General features: G+C 40.0%; 1 protein-coding gene across 1 annotated transcript in view; it reads right to left on the bottom strand.

The window, feature by feature from the left end:
• The window catches only part of LOC147711641 (E3 ubiquitin-protein ligase TRIM39-like), a 579589-nt gene that overhangs the window by 239063 nt on the left and 317750 nt on the right, over positions 1 to 22776 (bottom strand). Inside the window, exon 7 of the mRNA XM_086922302.1 lies at positions 4981 to 5001. The gene's annotated coding sequence lies outside the window, so the exon portion shown is untranslated. The remainder of the gene's footprint in view (positions 1 to 4980; positions 5002 to 22776) is intronic.

Here is a 22776-nt window from a genome sequence, read left to right on the forward strand (position 1 = left end):
TAAAGTTAAAATTTGGGCTGTATCCAAGTGGGAAGCAGAGTGCGAAGCGAATTGTGCCGGCTCTCAGACGAAACAACAAACTTGTCTCCCAATGGCTCATGGGTAAAGACATATATGTGTGGAGTGGGTGACTGTACCGTTCAAAAGCCATATAGTTGCGCACAGTTGTCTTCCTAACCTCTGCCTCTTCCCGCTCGGTCTTATATAGGGAGTACAGAGTGTTCTGCATTTCTTTTTTTGCGACCGAGGCTGCAAGTGTGGAATCCCAAAAGATGCTTTCCATATTTATACCGCGCAAGCCACCCAGCACACCACTCAGCCATGGGATATCTAAGCATTTAGCGCAACGTAGGCAGTCCTTGATGATCGACTGTGTCAAGGAAGCTGCTTAGTTCTTCCATACTGCAATCCACATAAGTGCCGGGCGTGCCCGAATGAAATCGGTTATAAAATTGATGTTAAGCTCTTTGTGACATACATATTGGGAGGTTGAGATTGGGACGTTCAATAGTTTCCTGCAGAACCTATTCTCTTCCTGCTGTATAGATGAGCAGTTGGCCGTTCCCCAGATCTCAGCGCCATATGTGGTCACCGGGGTACACTGAAGTTTATAGATTTTCTGTACGGCTAAAAGTGCGCCTGTAGTCTTAGGCGAGGTATACTTAAAATCGAATTGGTGGCCTTTGAGAACTTGCTCCTGGCATGAGCTATATGCTCACTCCAGGAGCTGTTCGCAGCAAAGGCCAATCCCAAGTAAACAAAAGATTTTAGCGAGGCCATCTTATGGCCATCAATAGTAATCGGACGTAAAACATGCTTACTTGTCGCTGCTCATTAAAAATATTTTTTTTTAATTTACCCGCAGGTCTAAATTTTTCATGTAACTATTAAAATTTTGGACAAGGAAGCGCAGTGAATTACCTGTACGGCCTATAAGAACTGCATCGTCTGCATGAAGCAGCACAGGGATGGGTTCTTTGTTAATGTATGGGACATCTTGGGTGGCCAATTTCAAAGATGCATTCAGGCCATTGATATATATGATAAAAAGCAGGGGGGCCAACACACATTCTTGTCTAACCCCCCTGCCTATATCGATGAAACCCAAGACCTCTCCACCCACCCCGATTCTTACTTGGGCCTTAAGGTCTGTGTGCAAAAATGCCAGAAAATTCACCAAGGTTACATCCAGGCCCCCGCCAAGAGGATTGCCTACAGCTTTGACCTATTAACTAGGTCAAAGGCTGTGGACAAATCCATAAAAGCCATATAGACCAGGGATTTTTTGGCAATAGCATATTTGCCAATAATTAGGTTCAGGTTCAGGCATTGTTCCTTGGTTCCTACCTTTCCCCTGCAACCCAGCTGACAGGGATATAAGATATTATTAGCTTCTGTCCAGTCCATGATTTTATTATAGAGTACTCCACCTAAAATGTTGAGGGTGTTATCTATTAGGGAGATGGGGCGGTAATTGCACAGGAGTGATCTGTTTCACTTCATAAAAATCGGGACTATTATACTTGTGGCCCATGTATGAGGTATCTTTGCCAACGTCAAGATGTTAAAAATGTTCAGAAGCAGAGGTGCCCAAAAAACAGGGTTCCACTTAATTAGGTCTATAGGCAGCCCATCAGGGCCTGGCGCTTTATTACCTCGACTTTGGTTAATTGCTTCAGTTACTTCTGAGATGCTGATGTCTATAGGTGTTGGATTGCCTAGGATAGGAATTGAGTCACTTGGAGATGGAGCAGAGTAAATAGTTAAAAAATGATCTACCCAAGCGTCGCTAGTTATATTTCAGCTAATTGGCATCAGTGACAGGCCCATAGAGCGTACTTCTCTCACTGCCCCCCAAAAGATATTACCATTTTTTAGGATAGCTGCATCAGACAATTTGACCCAACATTTATTCAAAACTTCATTCTTCCTATTTTTGATAGCCACCTTATATTCATCTCTTGCCCGTTTGACTGTCATGGGACATCTTGGAGTGGTAGTTAGGGCTCTATGTAGGTTCCTGTTTGCCTCAGAACAATTGTGGTTGAACCATCTGGGGATAGATGCCACCTTTTTAGGAGGTTTAGATAAAATAATTTTAACCATCTGGCAAATCTTCCAGAAATCCCCCATTATCTGCAATATTGGGGATTCGAGCGAAAGCCAGGAATCAATGAGTGGCATATTGCTCTTTACCAATGTCCTAAAAATGTCTGAACTATCAGCCCCCTTCCAACGTAATCTTAACTTATCAGTCGAGACCGATAAATTAGCCGCACCACATTTGGTCTGAAAAATGGGCCGTCGGGTTGTATGTAATATTATTTTAATGGGGTTATGATCCCCGAAGTCGGAAAGTACGACTACAGCAGAGGCCAACTGTTTTTCAATTATGGGGCATTCAAAAATATAATCTATTGTGGAGCTACACCCCCTTCCCCTATATGTTGGATAATTTATCATGTCAGAACCTGTAACCAGGTTCATGACATTAGATAGATTATAGGTTTTTAAAGTTCTTTACCTCTACTAAGCGAGGGTTGTACAAAAGAGCCTATGCCCTTTGCTGATCCTAGTTCGTTGATCTTAGCATTAAAATCGCCTCCTACTAAAATTCCTAAAGGGACTCCATTATCATATTGGTTACCTAAATCTGAGATGAAATCAAAAAGCTTTATGAAGCTTTTGTTTGGAACTGACTGGAAATCATTATTGTACAAATTTAACAAATAAAATTGGATTCCTCTTTTATACAATACAGCCTGAAAATGTAGGCTGTGAGTTGAAATTATTTTAAAACTTCCCCCAGCTGCCACCTTAAATCCCATAAATAAACACCCTGATGGCCTTCCCATCCTGGGTATTTCTGATGGTACACTGAAACAGTGGTAACTGCTGCCCTGCTTATCTCACCATATTTTTGTTCCAAAGTTTCCTTAAGAGGAACCGTCTTTCGTGCAACAGGTTTGGGCAGAGGCATCTGGCAAGTGACACGACAAGTTGATGAGTCCCATTCTTAATTTTAAGAAACTTAGTTTTGTACGTGCAGTGAATGTTAAGGTTAGGTATGGCTGTGGAATCAGCTGGACATAGGATTGCAAAGTCATCCAGCCGTGACTTCTTTTTGCTAGCCGAGCCTTGTCTTCCACTAAAGAAAGTTTTTTAGCGCTTATTTTTGCTAATCGTTTGAATTCATTTTGGCTTACTTGCAGATTCCAAAGGTCGTTCAAAGCTAGGGTTCTTAGCCCTTTTTCCCAATAGTCATGTCCTGCTCGCCAAAGGTTGAATAGAAGGATTTAAAAATTTGAGAACTTTAGGCAAGGAGCCACTATGAAGATGATCTACTGTCTACAGTGACAGCAAAATACCACTTAAAGAGATTTTAAAGCATCTGATGCCACTGTATTAGGTGAAAGACCATCACAACTTTCTGTGTAGACAAAAACAAATATGAGCTTAGTAGAAGTTGCTTTTATATAACATCCATCTAATATTGCTCAATTTATACCTTACCTCTTGCTTTAATTACCTATGACCTATCAGAGACGATATATGGAAGAATAAATTAATCTTGTTTTGAGTATGTAAAATTTGTTTCTACATTTCCTACTGGTGAAAGTAGAAAGATAAAGTGTTGTATTAGCTGTCTAGGAAGATTTTCTTAATATTCCTATTCATTTTTGCAAAACGTCTGAAACGTGATTTTCATACGATATTTCTTTTTTCATAGCAATAGATAATTTATGCGTTTCAAACTGACCTACCACATTCACAATTATTATACTTTTCTAAAATCTCTCAATCAATAATTGGCACCGTTTTTAAGTATATGACATTAAGTTGCCTTGCACCATAATGGTTAGTAGTCTGTAAATTAGTAATAAATTCAACGCAGATCACAAAAAGGCTAGAAATGTATGTAACAAACAATATGTTCAGATTTTGTAAACCTCAAAACTATTTAAAACATCCAACCATAATTTAGAAATGTTTTCTTTTGATATGTCTGCTCAGGTAGCCAACAATAGGCTATGAATTTTAAATGGACATTTCTGAAGATTTCAAGATGGAGTTGAGGAGTCTAATTTGAGTGAAAACCCTTGGTGTGCGTCTAGGTGTTTTTTGTTGCTATACAGAGTGGGGATTTCCTTGCTCATTTTGTAGTAAATCTCGGTTTTTGTATAAAGGAGAAATAGGGCCAGATGTGCAAACATTAGGATAACACATTCCTATTTGCAATTATCTCCTAATCACAAATAGGAAATCGGGATTCCTAATATATGAACCTCATTTGAATTTCATTAGCGATTACTAATGGGTCACAAGCAGAACTACCTCATGCGTATTAATGAGGTAGGTCGCAATTTGAGCCATTAGGAATTGTAGCTGAGGTCAGCAGGCCACATTGTCTGTGATTGCTTTTAAATAGAGCAATGATCTTTTTAATGCAGCCCATTTCCCTTAAGGGAAAATGGGAGGCATTTAAAAGGAAAAATTAAACTTTGCTGTCTGTGGTTACACTGCCTGCTCTTAAATGTTTTTTTTAACATGCTCAAAGGGAAAGGGCTTCCTTAGGGACCCTTGCCCCTATGTGAATGGATTACTGCCAGTTTTAAACTGACTGTAAAGTATTACTGTTTTGTGACTGGAATATGGGCGCAAAGCATTAATACCTACCATTTAGATTTGGTATTTGGAATCACAATTTGCCTATACTACTTTGTAAAAAGCTTTTTTGTGGTTGCAAAAGGCCACATTCTGTGAATCAGGCAGTTTACGATGGCAAATAAGCTTTGTAGATCAGGCACTTAGTCTGCCTTATCATCCCTCTATAGAGCAAAATATTTTTCCTAACATCATCATAAGCAAATGATGCAAGATGGAGTGTAAAAATCATCAGACAAGTTGTTTAACAGAAGTACTTTACCGTATGTAGATTTGTGCTTGCCCTCAACCTTGTTTCAATGCAATTTCACGTACCTTTTTCCTTCTGGAGAGTGTCTGAAAGAGAGACGGCAAAAGTGTTACTTGTTATGATTTAATACTCCATTGTTTCAAACTTCAAAGGCAAACTTACAAGAGCTGTTCCACGGTTGAAATTTATGACAACTGCGCTTAAATGTTATTCTCTAAACTCAAGCTATTCACAAAAATTATCGGTATGATGTTAAAAAATATGAGATTTAAAATGTCACACCACAATCAGCATTTGACAGTCAGGACTAAACAGAACAAATTAATCTGAGCGCTGTACAAACGCCTTTGCACCAAAGGGCAAGGGTGTGTGCATGAGTCTTGCATAGGTTTTGTACTGGAAGGGTAACCTTCCAGTACAAAATACTATGCTTAAACTAACTTTAATGCATTTCCCATGTAGCATGTGTGCTGTACAGCACACATGCCAAGTGAGGAGCTTTAAGGGAAATAAACGCATTTCTTCTTTTTAAATCCTGCAACTAAGGAGCATTATTTTTTGGTGCAAAGATCCTGTTTACTAATGTTAATAGACAATAACGTCGTTATTGATTCCTTATTGTCCTAACTCACTTATGGTTTTAGAGGTGTTACGCTAACTTTGCTAAAGAAGCACATAGCAAGTCTGTACTTGAGTTTCTAAGATGTTTCCTCCAACATTTATGTGGTTTCAATATGCAATAGCAAGTTAGCTATTTCCTATCCCAGGTTAGCAGTCCGTGCGAGGCTGGAAAATAAACAGTGGCCAGCTGAAGGCCACTTCTCCCCACTTTTGCCTCCATAAGAGGCTTGTGCTGCAAACTGGCTAAACGTTTGTTTTGATAGCCATGGTTTGAAGGCCATCTTTATCTGTGGTCTGATATTTGAGTTTCTGTTGCATCTGAGTTCCGATTTTATCTTATCCTACTTTTTATTTTTAAAACAATAACAGGATTTTCAGACATTAAAGCAAAATAAGACAAGATAATCTTGGCAGCATATGTGTCAACTCCTTTATCATAGTGATGGGATCTTTTTAACATTTATAAACAACCCTGGACAGCAGATGCATATGCTGGAGGCATTTTTAGTATTTCTAGGAATTTCTGATTTTCTCATTTTCTATGAAAGAAATAGAAAAGTCTGAAAAAGGCAAAGAATGAAAAGGTCTGAAGTCTGGAAAACACAAAATGATGGAAGTAGAAAAGCCTGAGTGTGAACTATCACAATAATCATGACATTCCTAATGATGATAGACATATATCTAATGACAATAGTCATGATATCATACATAAGATCAAAAAGACTATATCCATATTTGTAAATAAAAATGTAGGCTAAACAAGTTAATATGACTGCAAACAATAAGTTATTATTTTCAAAATGGGCATTTCTGAAGATTTTCAATCTGGAGTTAATTTGAGTGAAATCCCTCTGTGTGTATCATGGAGGTTTTGTGTTGCTCTGCAGAGTGGGCATTTCCTTGATCACTGGAAAGAGGTCTTTTTCTCTTTTATAAAACAGACATTGTCTAGCTAATAGCCCTCTATAGAGCAAAATATAGCTCCCAACATCATCTTACCCAAATGATTCTAGGCAGGCAGTAACAATCTTCGGACAAGTTATTTAACAGAAGTAGTCGTGTCTACCTTGACTAGATTTGTGAATCCGTCAACATTTTTCAATGCAATTTCACATACCTTTTTTGTGCTGGAGAGTTTTTGAAATATGGGCAAACATGTGTTACTTGTGCAGATTTTACACTCAATTGCTCCAAATTTCAAAGGCAACGTTTTAAGAGTAATTTCACACTTGAATATTAGGACAACTGTGTTTGAATGTAATTCTCTGGATTCAGGCTACAACTACACACACAAATTATGCGTATGATGTTAAAAATTATTTGATTAAAACCTTATCACTACAATGAACATTTGACAGGCAACTGAACATAACAAATAAATCTGCATTTGGAACATTACAATACCTAAACAGTGTTCACCATCTCAGGGGCTGTGCAAATAACTTGTGTCTGTGCACAAACTCAACTTACATGATGCATTCATAAAATTGCACCTAGAAATGTAGTTTTAACAATATTATGAAAAATTGAAATATGAAAAGAACTATACATGACATAAATAAAAAACACATGGAAGCAATGATACTCGGAAATCAAAAATTAGCTGCCCTTCCCACATTTTTCATTCTAACTAGAGTCAACAAAAGTTAACACATTACAAAAACAATTGTTGCATTTTTTCTTTTTTCGTTACTGTGGATAGGGCCATTTCTCATAATTACATGCTGGTTACTACCAACAACAATATATTTATGTCATGAAGCATTTCAACATTTCAGCATCCTGGGAAAATTCAACCAGAACACCAAAGGATTAATGTCTATGAAAGTTCTAGGCTCTGACGGGAAGAAGAATACCATTTTTATCTGTATGATCACTGCCGTCTGTGTCCCTTCTGAGGTCTCTTGCAGAATCACCATAAGGCATAGTCTTTGAGGAATCTAAAGTTAATATAGGTCTCACATTATCACTTTAAACTGTAGCCAAGAGACCATCTCTTAATTGTAGATCTGTCTCTGTCTCATTCTTCTATTTAATTCTTATGTATCCTCTAGCATAAATGATACTTAGGTCCACTCCCATCAGCAGCAATAAGGTAAAACTTGTAGCTGGAGTCTATATTTCCCAGGAATGTCTATTGGGCAGTCCTATAAGATTTCAGAGTATTCTAGATAAAGAACAGTATCTGGATGCTGCTCAGCCACCCACCCTTGTAGGAATCCTAACCTAAGGCCAAGATATACAAAATTTGCGCACAACTCAGCGAAGCATCACTGAGAGGGAGAGTGTGGATCTACAGAGATATGACACTCTCCTCCACTCTAGCGATGGCACGATAGCAGGCTGTTGACTGTCATGCAGTCACTTTTGCGCCACAGTGCAAAGGTGTGTACATGAGTCTGGGGCAGGTTTTGTTCTGGGAGGGTACAAAATACTATCCATAGACTAACTTCAAAGCAAATGTTTCCCACAATGGATATGTGCTGTACAGTATGGCACACATGCAAAGTGGGAAGCATTATGAGAAATAAAAACATGTCTCCTTTTTAACGCCTGCTTCAAACTGGTGTTACTTTTTGGTGTAAATCCTTTTTCCAATGTAAGTAGATAGGTGTGGTCTTTCCTAGACAGATACACCTACGCAAGATTTGGATTTTAGCCTGTTTGTTTTGTTTTATAGTCTTGCTCAAAGAGCTCTCTCTTTCCCAGTGGTGGTCTTCTCCTACTCTGGGTTTTAACAGATACATTCCAGTGCTTGATTCCCCTTCTGTTCTTTCCTCACTCCACCTTGTAGTCACTGCTTCTTCTTCACAGAGCCTCAGAGGATAGTCATGGGGGTTCATGGCCTTGAAGAAAGCACACAACAGGGTAAGTATTGATTTATTAGGGCTCCCTCTTTTACCTTTAGTGACCACCACTGTGTTTGTGACAAGTATAGGGCCCTATCCCTAAAGAGTGCCCCCTTTCACCTCAATGGTGTTTACCGAACTGGTAGCCGCACCACGACCACCACCTCCGTAGAGACAAGAAATGTACAAAATGTACTTGCCTGGGGCCAAAGACCTCCCCCTGGGTCTTGGCACTGGGAACCACAGTGTCCTCCTGTCCCACTTGGTAGCTGTATTTGATTGTCGCTGGCCTCCTCACCACTTGAAACTGGCTCGGTATCCTTTCCCTGTGTCTCAGCAGATGGGATGGCTCCCTCTCGTCCTCAGCTACTTCCTCCGACTCCACAGGCTTAGCCAGTCTGTAGAAGTCCTCCGGTATCATATCTTCAGTCTTCTCTCCTTCGGCTGGGCAATCGATCGCCGTACAGTCTCCTCCTTCCACACCCCATTTCCCTGTCACATGTGGGTTGTGACTGCGGTCCTCCTTTGCCACCTCTTGAGGCTATTTGGAGCAACTAGAACCTTGCTGCTCCACACTTCCGGGTCCCTGGTGTCAGCCATGATGACATTTCTGGCTGGGGTAGTCTCCCAACTACCATAGGGCTTTCCTTCAAAAAGCATGAATGGTTGTATTGGAGCACCCTTATGGAATCCATGTAATGACTCTTTGAAAGACAGTTTTGCAAAGCAGCGTGCTGCTTAGCATTACCTTTAGGCAGCTTTCCAGCACAAAGCAAGTTTTGTGCTGAAAAGTAAATAACTAAAAAAACATTTTGCACTGGTCTGCGTCAATTCTGTTAGGCAAAATCAGGGCAACATGCTTGGAAATGTGGGCCTAAGATGCTATTAAGCTAAATGCCAAATGCTCAAATTAAAGCTGGGATAAAATGTCAGTCCTCTGCTGCTAGACATCAGGCTAGATAATAAACACAGCAGGATTATCCAAGACCCAAAAGAAGAAGTCAGATAGGAGACTCCAGATAATGAAATGCAGTAGTAAGGTTTATTCCAGTAGTCAGTCAGTCAGTTCAACTTTATTTGGATACAATAGTACCTATGAAAGCACAGAAAACAAATACATCACAGCAAGTAACCAAAGATTACTTTAAAATAATTACAATATCCAATATACAGATGCTAAAGTGAATTGTGCAAAGCTATACAGCGCGTCAATACATATAAAAGAAGAACCATTTACAGGATATTTTTGTAACAATGTCAAGGGTCCATCATAGATCTTCGCACCCTTACTGCAGATTTTAAAAAAGTGCCAGTGCGAAAAATAAGATCAACATAATCTAATTCTATCATTGATCGATATGCTACCTCCAGACAGATTGGTCTTTTTTGTTAAAATAAGAGCATAAAAACAGTTTAAAATATTTGATATAGTATTTGCTGAAAAATATAAAGTGCGTAATAGTTTGCTCACTCCTCCCGTCAAATGGGCACAAGTTAAAGTTAAAATTTGGTCTGTAGCCAAGTGGGAAGCAGAGTGGGAAGCAAATTGTGCCGGCTCTCAGACGAAACAACAAACTTGTCTCCCAATGGCTCATGGGTAAAGACAGATATGTGTGGAGTGGGTGACTGTACCGTTCAATAGCCATATAGTTGCGCACAGTTGTCTTCCTAACATCTGCCTCTTCCCGCTCGGTCTTATATAGGGAGTACAGAGTGTTCTGCATTTCTTTTTTTGCGACCGAGGCCGCAAGTGTGGAATCCCAAAAGATGCTTTCCATATTTATACCACGCAAGCTACCCAGCACACCACTCAGCCATGGGATATCTAAGCACTTAGAGCAACGTAGGCAGTCCTTGATGATCAACTGTGTCAAGGAAGCTGCTTCGTTTTTCCATACTGCAATCCACATAAGTGCCGGGCGTGCCCGAATGAAATCGGTTATAAAATTGATGTTAAGCTCTTTGTGACATACATATTGGGAGGTTGAGATTGGGACGTTCAATAGTTTCCTGCAGAACCTATTCTCTTCCTGCTGTAAAGATGAGCAGTTGGCCGTTCCCCAGATCTCAGCGCCATATGTGGTCACCGGGGTACACTGAAGTTTATAGATTTTCTGTACGGCTAAAAGTGCGCCTGTAGTCTTAGGCGAGGTATACTTAAAATCGAATTGGTGGCCTTTGAGAACTTGCTCCTGGTGTGAGCCATATGCTCACTCCAGGAGCTGTTCGCAGCAAAGGCCAATCCCAAGTAAACAAAAGATTTTAGCGAGGCCATCTTATGGCCATCAATTGTAATCGGACGTAAAACATGCTTACTTGTCGCTGCTCATTAAAAATATATTTTTTTAATTTACCCGCAGGTCTAAATTTTTCATGTAACTTTTAACATTTTGGACAAGGAAGCGCAGTGAATTAGCTGTACGGCCTATAAGAACTGTATCGTCTGCATAAAGCAGCACAGGGATGGGTTCTTTGTTAATGTATGGGACATCTTGGGTGGCCAATTTTAAAGATGCATTCAGGCCATTGATATATATGATAAAAAGCAGGGGGGCCAACACGCATTCTTGTCTGACCCCCCTGCCTATATCGATGAAACCCAAGACCTCTCCACCCACCCCGATTCTTACTTGGGCCTTAAGGTCTGTGTGCAAAAATGCCAGAAAATTTACCAAGGTTACATCCAGGCCAAGAGGATTTCCCACAGCTTTGACCTATTAACTAGGTCAAAGGCTGTGGACAAATCCATAAAAGCCATATAGACCGGGGATTTTTTGGCGATAGCATTTTGCCAATAATTAGGTTCAGGTTCAGGCATTGTTCCTTGGTTCCTACTTTTCCCCTGAAACCCAGCTGGCAGGGATCTAAGATATTATTAGCTTCTGTCCAGTCCATGATTTTATTATAGAGTACTCCACCTAAAATGTTGAGGGTGTTATCTATTAGGGAGATGGGGTGGTAATTGCACAGGAGTGATCTGTTTCACTTCATAAAAATCAAGATTATTATACTTGTGGCCATGTATCAGGTATCTTTGCCAACGTCAAGTTGTTAAAAATATTCAGAAGCAGAGGTGCCCAAAAAACAGGGTTCCACCTAATTAAGTCTATAGGCAGCCCATCAGGGCCTGGCGCTTTATTACCTCGACTTTGGTTAATTGCTTCAGTTACTTCTGAGATGCTGATGTCTATAGGTGTTGGATTGCCTAGGATAGGAATTGAGTCACTTGGAGATGGAGCAGAGTAAATAGTTGAAAAATGATCTACCCAAGCGTCGCTAGTTATATATCAGCTAATTGGCGTCAGTGACAGACCCATAGAGCGTACTTCTCTCACTGCCGCCCAAAAGATATTACCATTTTTTAGGATAGCTGCATCAGACAATTTGACCCAACATTTATTCAAAACTTCATTCTTCCTATTTTTGATAGCCACCTTATATTCATCCCTTGCCCGTTTGACTGTCATGGGACATCTTGGAGAGTTGTAGTTAGGGCCCTACGTAGGTTCCTGTTTGCCTCAGAACAATTGTGGTTGAACCATCAGGGGATAGATGCCACCTTTTTAGGAGGTTTAGATAAAATAGTTTTAACCATCTGGCAAATCTTCCCAAAATCCCCAATTATCTGCAATATTGGGGATTCGAGCGAAAGACAGGAATCAATGAGTGGCATATTGCTCTTTACCAATGTCCTAAAAATGTCTGAATTATCAGCCCCCTTCCAACGTAATCTTAAGTTATCAGTCGAGACCGATAAATTAGCCGCCCAACATTTGGTCTGGAAAATGGGCCGTCGGGTTGTATGTAATATTATTTTAATGGGGTTATGATCCCTGAAGTCGGAAAGTACGACTACAGCAGAGGCCAACTGTTTTTCAATTATGGGGCATTGAAAAATATAATCTATTGTGGAGCTACACCCCCTTCCCCTATATGTTGGCTAATTTATCATGTCAGAACCTGCAACCAGGTTCATGACATTAGATAGATTATAGCATTTTTAAGTTCTTTACCTCTACTAAGCGAGGGTTGTACAAAAGAGCCTATTCCCTTTGCTGATCCTAGTTCGTTGATCTTAGCATTAAAATCGCCTCCTACTAAAATTCCTAAAGGGACTCCATTATCATATTGGTTACCTAAATCTGAGATGAAATCAAAAAGCTTTATGAAGCTTTTGTTTGGAACTGACTGGAAATCATTATTGTAAAAATTTAACTAATAAAATTGGATTCCTCTTTTATACAATACAGCCTGAAAATGTAGGCTGTGAGTTGAAATTATTTTAAAACTTCTCCCAGCTGACACCTTAAATCCCATAAATAAACCCCCTGATGGCCTTCCCATCCTGGGTATTTCTGATGGTACACTGAAACAGTGGTAACCCTCGATATATAAATCTTCAGTGGCCCAGGTTTCCTGGAACATGAGGATATCACATTCCCCTAATAATTTTACCCATTCAATATTGTCTAGTTTTGACCGTAGACCTGCCACATTCCAGCTCAGTACGCTCAAACTAGCTTCCTTATCTCAATTTACCAGGTCTTTCTTCCCTTGGGCACAATTTGGTGCCTTTAGTGTGTTTACTGCTGGCATATTGCTAATAATCGCAGAATCTAAGAGCTGTAATGGTCAGTCTTGGAGGTCTAAGCTACCGAGAACTTGATAATTATTGGTCAAGGGTATAGCTGCCCTCAGGCCTCTGTTGAAGGTGGGTGGTCGTTTATAGAAATTGCCCAACGGAAGGGCACTAATAGTAGTGGGAGGATTCAAAGTTTCATCAGTAATGGACAAAAGATGGCAAACCTGCTGGGGCCTTCTGAAATTTAGGACGACACAGTCCCCCTTAATGCATTTATTTGAGTGGCCTACCCATCCTACTCTTCTGGCCATGATTATGTCCTCCCTTCTGTATGGATCACATTTTTTATGCTTATGAAGCCAGTCCACGGATTTTCTTTGTATATCAAACCAAGACTCCCTCTGCCCCTTCTTCAGTGCAGGGACACCACTTAGAACCAGCACGTATGGTGCGGAGGCTGGTGGGAGATCTAAAACATCCGGATTATCAATGGCGTTTGACTCACTAGAAGCTTGGATAGCTTCATTTCTATAGTCAATTGGCCTCTGGGACTGCTTAGGTAATCTGCTTGGATTTACATTTTCCTTACATGTATTATTTTGAACGCTCCCTGGTAACAACCTAACACTTTTGCTGGTGGAAATGGCGTCTTTATCAGGAAACAATGTGGCCCCCTCATCCCCGTATGTGATACCTGGCATTACTTGGGGTGGTATTGTAGTGCTGGCTACACATACAGGGGGCGGGAGCTTGTCGCCAGTTATGCGGCCAGACAGCATGGGTTGTAACGCGATTATACCTTCTCCAACCCTTTTTATATTTGCTGCCACATCATTTATTTTAGACATTTCTTTCCATAGGCCATCAAGTTTTTTAGCAAAGGCCCCCATTAAATCATCCAATCTAGATTCAAAACATTTCATTTAGGTTTCCAAAATGTCAATGCCCATGTCCGTTGCTATAGAGTCGAAGGCAGGGGGGAGTTCAGTCTGGGTCGAGATAGAATTAGAGACCCTAGCCTCCAGTGGTCCGTTGCCAACCCCTCCAACGTTGTTACTCGGGGCGTCTGTGATAGGATCAGTTAGCTTAGAACTATATTCCACCTGATTGGGTTTTGGTGCATTTTTCTTCCCGCCCAGTGCTGAAACAGTCGCAATCAGTCGTCGGATTGTCTTGCCTCGAGTATTACTGGCTGGGGCATGTGAATTCTGGATATTCAGGGAGGGAGCAAGTGGGATATTCAATACCTCTATGTCCGGACTCAGAGGCATAGGGGTGGCTCTCAAAATGTTCGACAGAGGTGAGTCATTTGTCCCCCGATTGACAAACGTGGATGGGGCCCGACAAGGTCTAAAGATAACCATCTCTCGGTTGCCTGTATCTCATGTGTGAGCACCGATTCAGCCCTTATGGGAAAATCATCCAATGTGCCGGCTACCTCCTTCTGTTTGCTCATTGCGGACATATTCCCCAAATATGCTTTATGTAGAAGTAATGGTGAGGCACCAGTACTTTTTCAGAAAAGGCAGTTTTACCTTGATTGCTGGATCTTTGGACCTTTGAACACAGCACCAAGAGGGATGGCCTGGCCCGGCCTCTTCTGGCCCCTGATGGCCACAGATGGCCCGCCCTTTGCCCGGGCTTAGCCCGGCGCACGCCCGCCCGTGCGCGTCCCGCGGGGTGGGCCTTTTGATTATGACTCTGCCGATGTCAAGGGGGAGGGGCTGCTGCTCTCGCCGGTGGCCTCACAGTATTCTGGGCCGTGTGGTCCTGCATCCTGCCCCCGCTGTTAGGCTGCCACAAGCGCCAGAATCCAAAGCGTCTATTCCAGTAAAGTGATCCCATCCATCCAGCAGGAGAAGTCAGGTGCAACTGACAGCAAACAGCAGAGGCATCACCACACCAGGTTCTATCACCATGGTGCACTTTTAAACATAAGCAATATGTCTGCACTGATGGCAGTAATGAATCTATATGTGAATTAAGTAACTTAAGGATATTACACACCTTCCCCTTATATACACAACAAAAAATATATAATAAAGAAAAACAACTATTCAAAAAGATAGTAACATGTTAAGTGTCAACATGTGAATAGCATTGGACCTCCAAAATAACCTGAGGATGAATGTGTAACAAAATTACATCTGAAAAACATTAAACCTCAATGGTAACTTGGTGATCCTTTTGTCTCTTGAATCACTTACAATTCCACCGTCCACGGTTGGACTCAATCGGGAAACAACTGAAGAGGGTTTATCTTTACTAACATTTAACTTACTGTTTTTGATACCCACCACTCTGTTGAGATTCCAAATACGGGAATCCACAGTTTGGATGGCATTGGTTAATACCTTGATTACCCTGTGAGGATTCTGAAACAAATCAGATGCTTTCCTACCAACAGGAGCTCTAATCATGACTAAGTCACCAACTTTGACATTGGTGATTTTCACAGCTTTCCTCAGATCATAGTTCTTTTTGCGTGCCTTTATTTTGTCACACTCCTCCAACTTCCAGTTATTATCAGAACTCCCCTTAACTCTTTTGGACTAAGTTTCATTGATACAAAGAGGAGCAACTAAAGTGTTAGCACACCTCCCTTTGAGCAGTTCAAAAGGAGTTCGACCAGTTATGGCATGGGTACCGTGTGACTCTAAATTTCAACCGTCCTAATGCCTTCCTTTTTCCAATCCAAACTATTATTTTTGGCTAAATCAATGGTTTCTTTTAAAACACGGTTGAAGCGTTCCACCATGCCATTGCTTTCTGGGTGGTAAAGGGCACACTTTTTATGTTTAATGGAACACTTTAACAAGAACTCCTCCATTTCACGAGAGACCAATTGTGTTCCATTATCAGTCAATACTACTCCAGGTAACCCTTCTCTCCCAAAGACCTCCTTCAGAAACTCAATCACATGCATAGTATCAATACACTGAGTGATTCTTACTTCCTGCCATCTGGAATATAAATCAACCAACGCAAACACATAACTCTCACAACCATTTCTTCCCATGGCTGTTCCGGCCTTTCCCTGATCATCATGGGTTGGACCCTTGGTATCTGGCTCTTTTCAAACAACAAGGTATGCAATCCCTCACAAGCCGTTCGAATTGCATGTCCTTCTTTGGCCACCAATAAGTAATTCTTAGTCTCGCCTTGGTCTTGGATATACCAAGATGACCCTCATGTGCCATTACAAGAAGTTCTTCATGCAGAGTGGAGGGTGGAACTAACCTAGTACCTCTAAAAACAAGACCTTCACACTCAGCTAATTCATCGTTCGGCCTTATCATCACTTTGTACCACCAATATTGACAAAGTGTCTGCAACACTATTCCTAGCACCTGGCAAATATTCAACATTAAAGTTATATCCTTGAAGTGTTACAACCCATTTAGAAATCCTCCCAGAAATGGCATCTATACCTTTTTTGTTAAAAACCTGACACAGTGGCTTGTGATCTGTCCTTACTTCAAACTTTACACCCTACAGCAAATTCTTGAGTTTTTTTATTGCCCAGTGCACAGCTAGTGCCTCTCTTTCTATTACAGAGTAACGCAGTTCTGTACCTCTGAAGCTTCGCGATAAGAACAAAATGACATTCTCAGATCCACCATCTTTCTGCTGTAACACACCACCCAGGCCTTTCATGCTGGCATCAGTAATAAGTACAGTTCTTTTGGTGGGATCAACATTTTTCAACTTGGGAGTTTTCTTGAGCATGTTCCTAATTGCAACCAATTCTTTTTCACAATAATCTGACCAAATAAAATTGACACCCTTGCATAACAGTTTCCGCATATTCACATACATCCCAGCAAAAGCCTTCATAAATTTGCTATAATATTCTCACATTCCAAGAAATTTAATCAATTCTTCCTTATTGCATGGAGAAGCAAGATTTTAAATGGCACTTACAAGTTCAGCCTTGGGTTGCACACCTTGACCTCAAATGGTATGACCAAGGTAATCTATTGATGACTTTTTAAAATTACATTTGTCAATCCTTACAGTAAGTTTGTATTCCTGGAATATCCTAAAGACTTCTCTGAGTATCTTATCATGTTCTTCTTCATTCCTCCCATACACAAGTATGTCATCCTGATAAATGTTTACACCCACAACACATTTCTAAACCATATATAGGCTATCTGAAATACACATGCTGCAGACGCCAGACCAAATAGTAGTCTAACAAATCTGTAAGTCCCAAAGGGCGTGATAAAAGCTGTTAGGTCTTTGGACTCATCTTCCAATTTTATTTGATGATAGGCAGATTTTAATTCTACAGTAGAAAAAAAACTTGCACCCTGTAAAACCATCAACATAGATATTTTTGGCAAGGGATATTTGTCAATGATAACTTGTTTATTCAATTCTCTTAAATGAATGCATAGGCACAAATTTCTGTTCCATTTGCGTGCCGCTACGACTGGCGCCAACCATCTAGTGGCTTCTGCCTCCTCAATTATACCATCTTTCTTTAATTTCTCCAGTTCTTCTTTCATCTCATATCTTACTGACAATGGGACACTGCGGACCTTACAAGCTATTGGAACTGCTCCAGGAATTAATCTTATATTGTGAGAATAGCCTCGTAAACACCCTAATTCCTCTTTAAACACATCCGGAAACTCTCTCTTTAGCAGAGTGGTAAACTCTGCTTCACAATCCTGGGCTAATACATCATTAACTTGAAAATCTTCTCTCAAAATAATAAGAGGATCACTGTTAGGGTTCAACATCTCCCCAAGATCTTTCTGGTGAAACCAACTGAGGATGCTGTCCCCCTTGTGTGAAACATATATTTTTCCTGTGGTATATCTACCTCTGAATTCTATCAACCCAGTGAAGTACCCTAATAATTTAATAGGTTCACCTCCATATCCACTAGGTCTTATGTCAGCTTTGAAAAGTTTTATTAACTTAGCAAGCTTGTTCATAAAGAACTGTCTTGAAATAATGGTGATTTTCGCCCGGAGTAAAAAAAAACTCTAGTAAGTTCTCCTTCCACCTTTATGTCATCCAGGGGGCCTTTTTATGATTGTCTGATACTTGTGAAATCATTTGTGCACAGTAACAATCAGATTTGTTATCACTATCACTGTTGCCGTCGTCTGCGACTGCAAGAACCTTTCCTTTGTTTTTCTTAACCTTGCAAACAGAGGTAAAGTGTCCTACCTTTATACAAATTGCACAAGTTGACTTATGTCCAGGACATTTCTTATCATTAGCCAAGTGATTCTCACTTCCACATCTGTAACACCTAAGTTTCAAATCTCTTACATTTGTTTTCTGTCTCCTAGCTGTAGTACTCTTCTTAAAGTCTTTTTCTTTAGAATTAATTTTTACAGACTGAATAGCATTGTCTTTATTCTCACGCTTAGTAATTATATCTACACATTTTAAAGAGAGCTCAATCTGCTTGGCAATGGATAATACCTCCTCCAGAGTGGGTTCATCCTTTTGTCAAAGATCACTTCTGACCTTTTCAACATTACACCCCAACATAAATTGGTCCCTAATTCTTTCCTCCACAAGAGCACCAAATTTACACGAAGACGCTAACTTCCTAAGTGCAGTGAAATAGCTTTCAACTGACTCTCCATCATTTTGTGTACTCCTGCCAAAGTGATACCGTTCTAGAATGGTACTCACCTTAGGTAGATAGTGCCTGTCAAGTTTCAAGATGCATATTTCATAATCATTTAAAGTTTGATCGTCCACATCAGGCAGGTGATCAAACACCTCTTGTCCCTTAGAGACGAGACAATGAAGAAGAAGGGCTGTCTGCCTTTCAGTGCTAAGATTAGTGCCACAAACTTTTGTGTACCTCTCGAAAACCTTTTTCCCCTTCTGCCATTTGATCAGCGGATCGCCAGGTGTGGCAAGGAAGAATGGAGGAGTTGCTACATTCTGCATGTTACTGGCTCTTCTTAGAGAAACAAGTGTTAATTCATAAATGACACGACATGTAAGAAAATCTAATGACTTGTGATAATCAGTAAATGAGATGAGTATGCACGGTAATGTGTGGTGTGATAAGTTCGTAAGCAATAACTGTGATGAGACCAGTGATGTACTAATGAGCAAAAACTATGATAGAAGCAGAGCTTGATTTAAGGTTCTTGAAACAGTAAGGATGATGCTACCAAGGTTTGATTTGAGGTCCCTGAAATAAAACAACTTTTCCTGTAATAAAACAACTGTTAGAGCACCCCTAGCTTCCTTGCTCCCACCATTGTCTCTCTTTTTTTAAAAAAAATACACGAAAAATAAGAGAGAATACACACAAAGATTGTACACTATTAAATTGAAGATAACAAGTGAAAAGCAACGTAATACTATTAAATACCCCTAGATGGCAATGGGATATAAGGTATCACATTTAGTTACTTGTTTCGTCTCTTGTTCCGTTGTCTAAAAGTTCAGTCTGTCATACTCCTTTTCAATGTTGATGTAGGCAACGTCCGATGAGTCCTTTCTCTTCAAAGCAAACAATAAAAATAAAAAATTGCATAGAGAAATGAAAACGGCGTCCATGTAGCGTTACTCACGCAAATGACGTTACGTAACATGACGAGGTGATGTAGATGTGCGTCGGAAGAGTCCGATGGACTAAATGACGAAAGGAACAAACGAATAGAAGAATCCTCATGTACCAGAGAGTGGAATCCTCGTGTATCCTAGATGCAGGTAAGCGGTTGATGTTTAAGAAATGCATTTGCATGCGCTAGTGTCTTTTGAAGGATGCTATGTTCCCCATTCAACGTATGTAAGTCACAAACATATCAAAATGACAATGCGGACAACAGCGGGCAATTTCCTTGAGATTTCTTTGTGCTGACAACAATTCAGGCAGCCAACTTCCAAACGCTTTTGTTACGCAGAGTGAAACGGTCTTTTCGGCCAAAAACAAATGCTAAAAGCTTGGGCACTCATTTTTCCAGTGCTTTACCACCAAAATCAAAGCATTGCTGAAACTCAATGCAAAATAGACTTTTTGGCCAGACACAACTCAGAAATTTAAAGAGTCTCTCAGCATGTGAACTTGCACAAAAGTCTTTCCATAGCGCTGCTTAAGATAAACGAGGATAACTCGATAACCCTCTAATAGCAACAAAGTCCATGAGTTATGAAACGCTGTGGGAAGATAGTGATGGTAAGCCACTAATTTTTAAAAGTCCATGAAATATCATCACTATGGTGTAGAGCCCACACCGAAGTCTCCCAACCTCCCAGGGTTTAAAAATAAAGAGGTGAGATGTGCAGTGGTTGCCCTAATGTACAAGCCCAGAAATACGCATTTCAACCACAAAATAAGTGGTTACATTTACATGAAATTGAGTTTTAAAGTCAAACTGATATGTGGTACTCACAATAATGATGAGGAATACCAGTCTTTAGGTAGTCCAGTACAGAAAAGTCATGAAAATTTTGTGTTTGATATTGGGATCACAATCTTGATGAGTAGGTAGAGACCGCAGCTTGTCGCCAGTGTGAAATTCAGACTTCAAAGAAGATGAGGAGACTCCAGATAATGAAACGCAGTAGTAAGGTTTATTCCATTAAAGTGATCCCATCCACCCAGCAGGAAAAGTCAGGTGCAACTGACAGCAAAAAGCAGAGACATCACCACACCAGGTTATATCACCATGGTGCACTTTTAAACATAAGCAATATGTCTGCACTGACTGCAGTAATGAACCTATATGTGAATTAAGTGACTTAAGGATATTACACTATCCCAGACTTGGGAAGGCTCCAAATCATTACAATTGATGATACATTCTCTAGGGATATAGCATGCTCAGCTGCCTTTCCTCTGGTTCCAGAGCACTAATTTCTCTCCCCTATGTGCAAGGACTTAGTCAATGAGCCAGTATGAACTACATGTCCAGTTGGACTGCAACCCAAAAATACCCACTAAGCAATACTGTGTAGGAAGTGTTTTGTTGTAATTATAAATCAGACCAGATGAGTTCAGGGAAGTAGTGGAATTCCAACCCCTCTTTTATTGATGAATAACACACTCAAAACCACTAAGAAACAGCACATATATTTTAAAATATGTATTTTAAACCACTAACCTCGCTCATAAAATTTGAATAGTAACATAGAATATTTTTAAAAATGCAGTGAAGCTTGTCATGATCAGAGAAAACAGCAAGAAAATCTATAACATTGTTATTGAGTCTCATGCTTTTTTAGAGGTGTTATGCTAACTTTGCTAAAGCAGTATTTAGGAAGACTGTTATTGAATTGCTACCATGGTTCACACAACATACTTGTGGTTTCATTATGGAATAGCAAGTTAGCTATTTTCTATTACAGTTTAGCAGTGTATGCGTGGATGGAACATAAACTGCAATTGTAAATGTAATTGCATTTATTTTGCCCTTACTATCCCTGACGAGGCATCAAAGCACTTTTTCGGTGAGTAGCACACTACTCCGGAACCCATAAAGGAATTAGTGTTGAATTAGTATAGTGAAATAGGAAAGTAATTTGAGAGATGGATATGTTAATGAGTGATTTCGATTTAGAAGTATAGCGAAGGGATATTAGATGGAGAAAGGGTAGCATTTATATAGGGTTTGTTACTCTTGATGGGGGTATTGAAACACTTTTTTGGCTAGTAGCATGCTACTCCAGAACCCATAAAGGATTAGTATTGAATTAGTATAGTGAAATTTGAAAATGATTTGAGTGGTGGATATTAGTCAGTTATTTGAATTGAGAATGATAGCAGAGGGATAGAAGAGGGAAAAGGGTTTGCATTTATATGGTGCTTGCTACCCCTGATGAGGTGTTAAAGCACTTTTTTTGTGAGTAACACACTTCTCTGGTACCCATAAAGGATTAGCGGTGAACTACTATAGTGATATATGAAAATAATTTGAGAAGTGGACATGTTAGTTTGTTATTTGAATTTAAAAGGAGAGTGGGGGAATAGAAGAGGGAAGGATGTATACCTTTTTTGTATAGGTCATAGCAGTAGGAGTGGGATGAGTAAAAGGGGTGTGGTGGAAAGAGTCAGGGGACGGGTTTAGAAAGGCTTGTTTTGGGGATCAGTTAAAGTAAAAGAGGTATAAGATGATGCAAGGTGGGTAGAGAATGGAAGAGTCTAGAAAGGGTTTTTTTGGGGATCATAGTAGGGGTATGGGTTTGGGATGATTGGGAGAGTGAAGGTGGAGGATATATATTAATAGAAGTATAGAGGGAAAAATTGGGTAGTGCATTGGAAAGAGTAGTATAAAGAGGTTTGAGATGAGTTAGAGAGTGTAGGTATAGGATATAGTGAGAGAGGTATAAGGTGAGAAGTAGGGTAGTACAGTGGATATGCTGAATTAGCAGAATAGTAATAAATATATAGATTCAAGTATATGGAAGGTACATAGATGCATAAAGGAAGTAAATATATGTAGATTATAGATGCAATAAATAAAATCTGGCTTTTAAGTATTGATGTATTTAAATTTCTTTTTTTTAAATACATAAGTTTTCCACACGTTTATACAAAGCAATACACATATATATGTACATATGTATAGTCAAAATAAATGCTTATATACAGAGCAATATGCTGTTCATTCTGTTTGCATTTGGTGCTTATGTGGGGAAGTGGCAATTCTTTAATAGTTTTCTGAAGATAAGGTGGTCATCTCTGGATCTTATTTTGGGGGGTAAAGAGTTCCATAGCTTGGCTGCCTCCATAGAGAAGGATGAGCCCCCCATGGTTTTTTTCTTGTATCTTGGGATTTTGAGGCAAGGTGCCATTCTAGATCAGAGGTTCCTTTGCT

Source organism: Lissotriton vulgaris, chromosome 5, assembly GCF_964263255.1.
Source record: "Lissotriton vulgaris chromosome 5, aLisVul1.2, whole genome shotgun sequence".
In the NCBI taxonomy this organism is placed as follows: Eukaryota; Metazoa; Chordata; class Amphibia; order Caudata; family Salamandridae; genus Lissotriton; species Lissotriton vulgaris.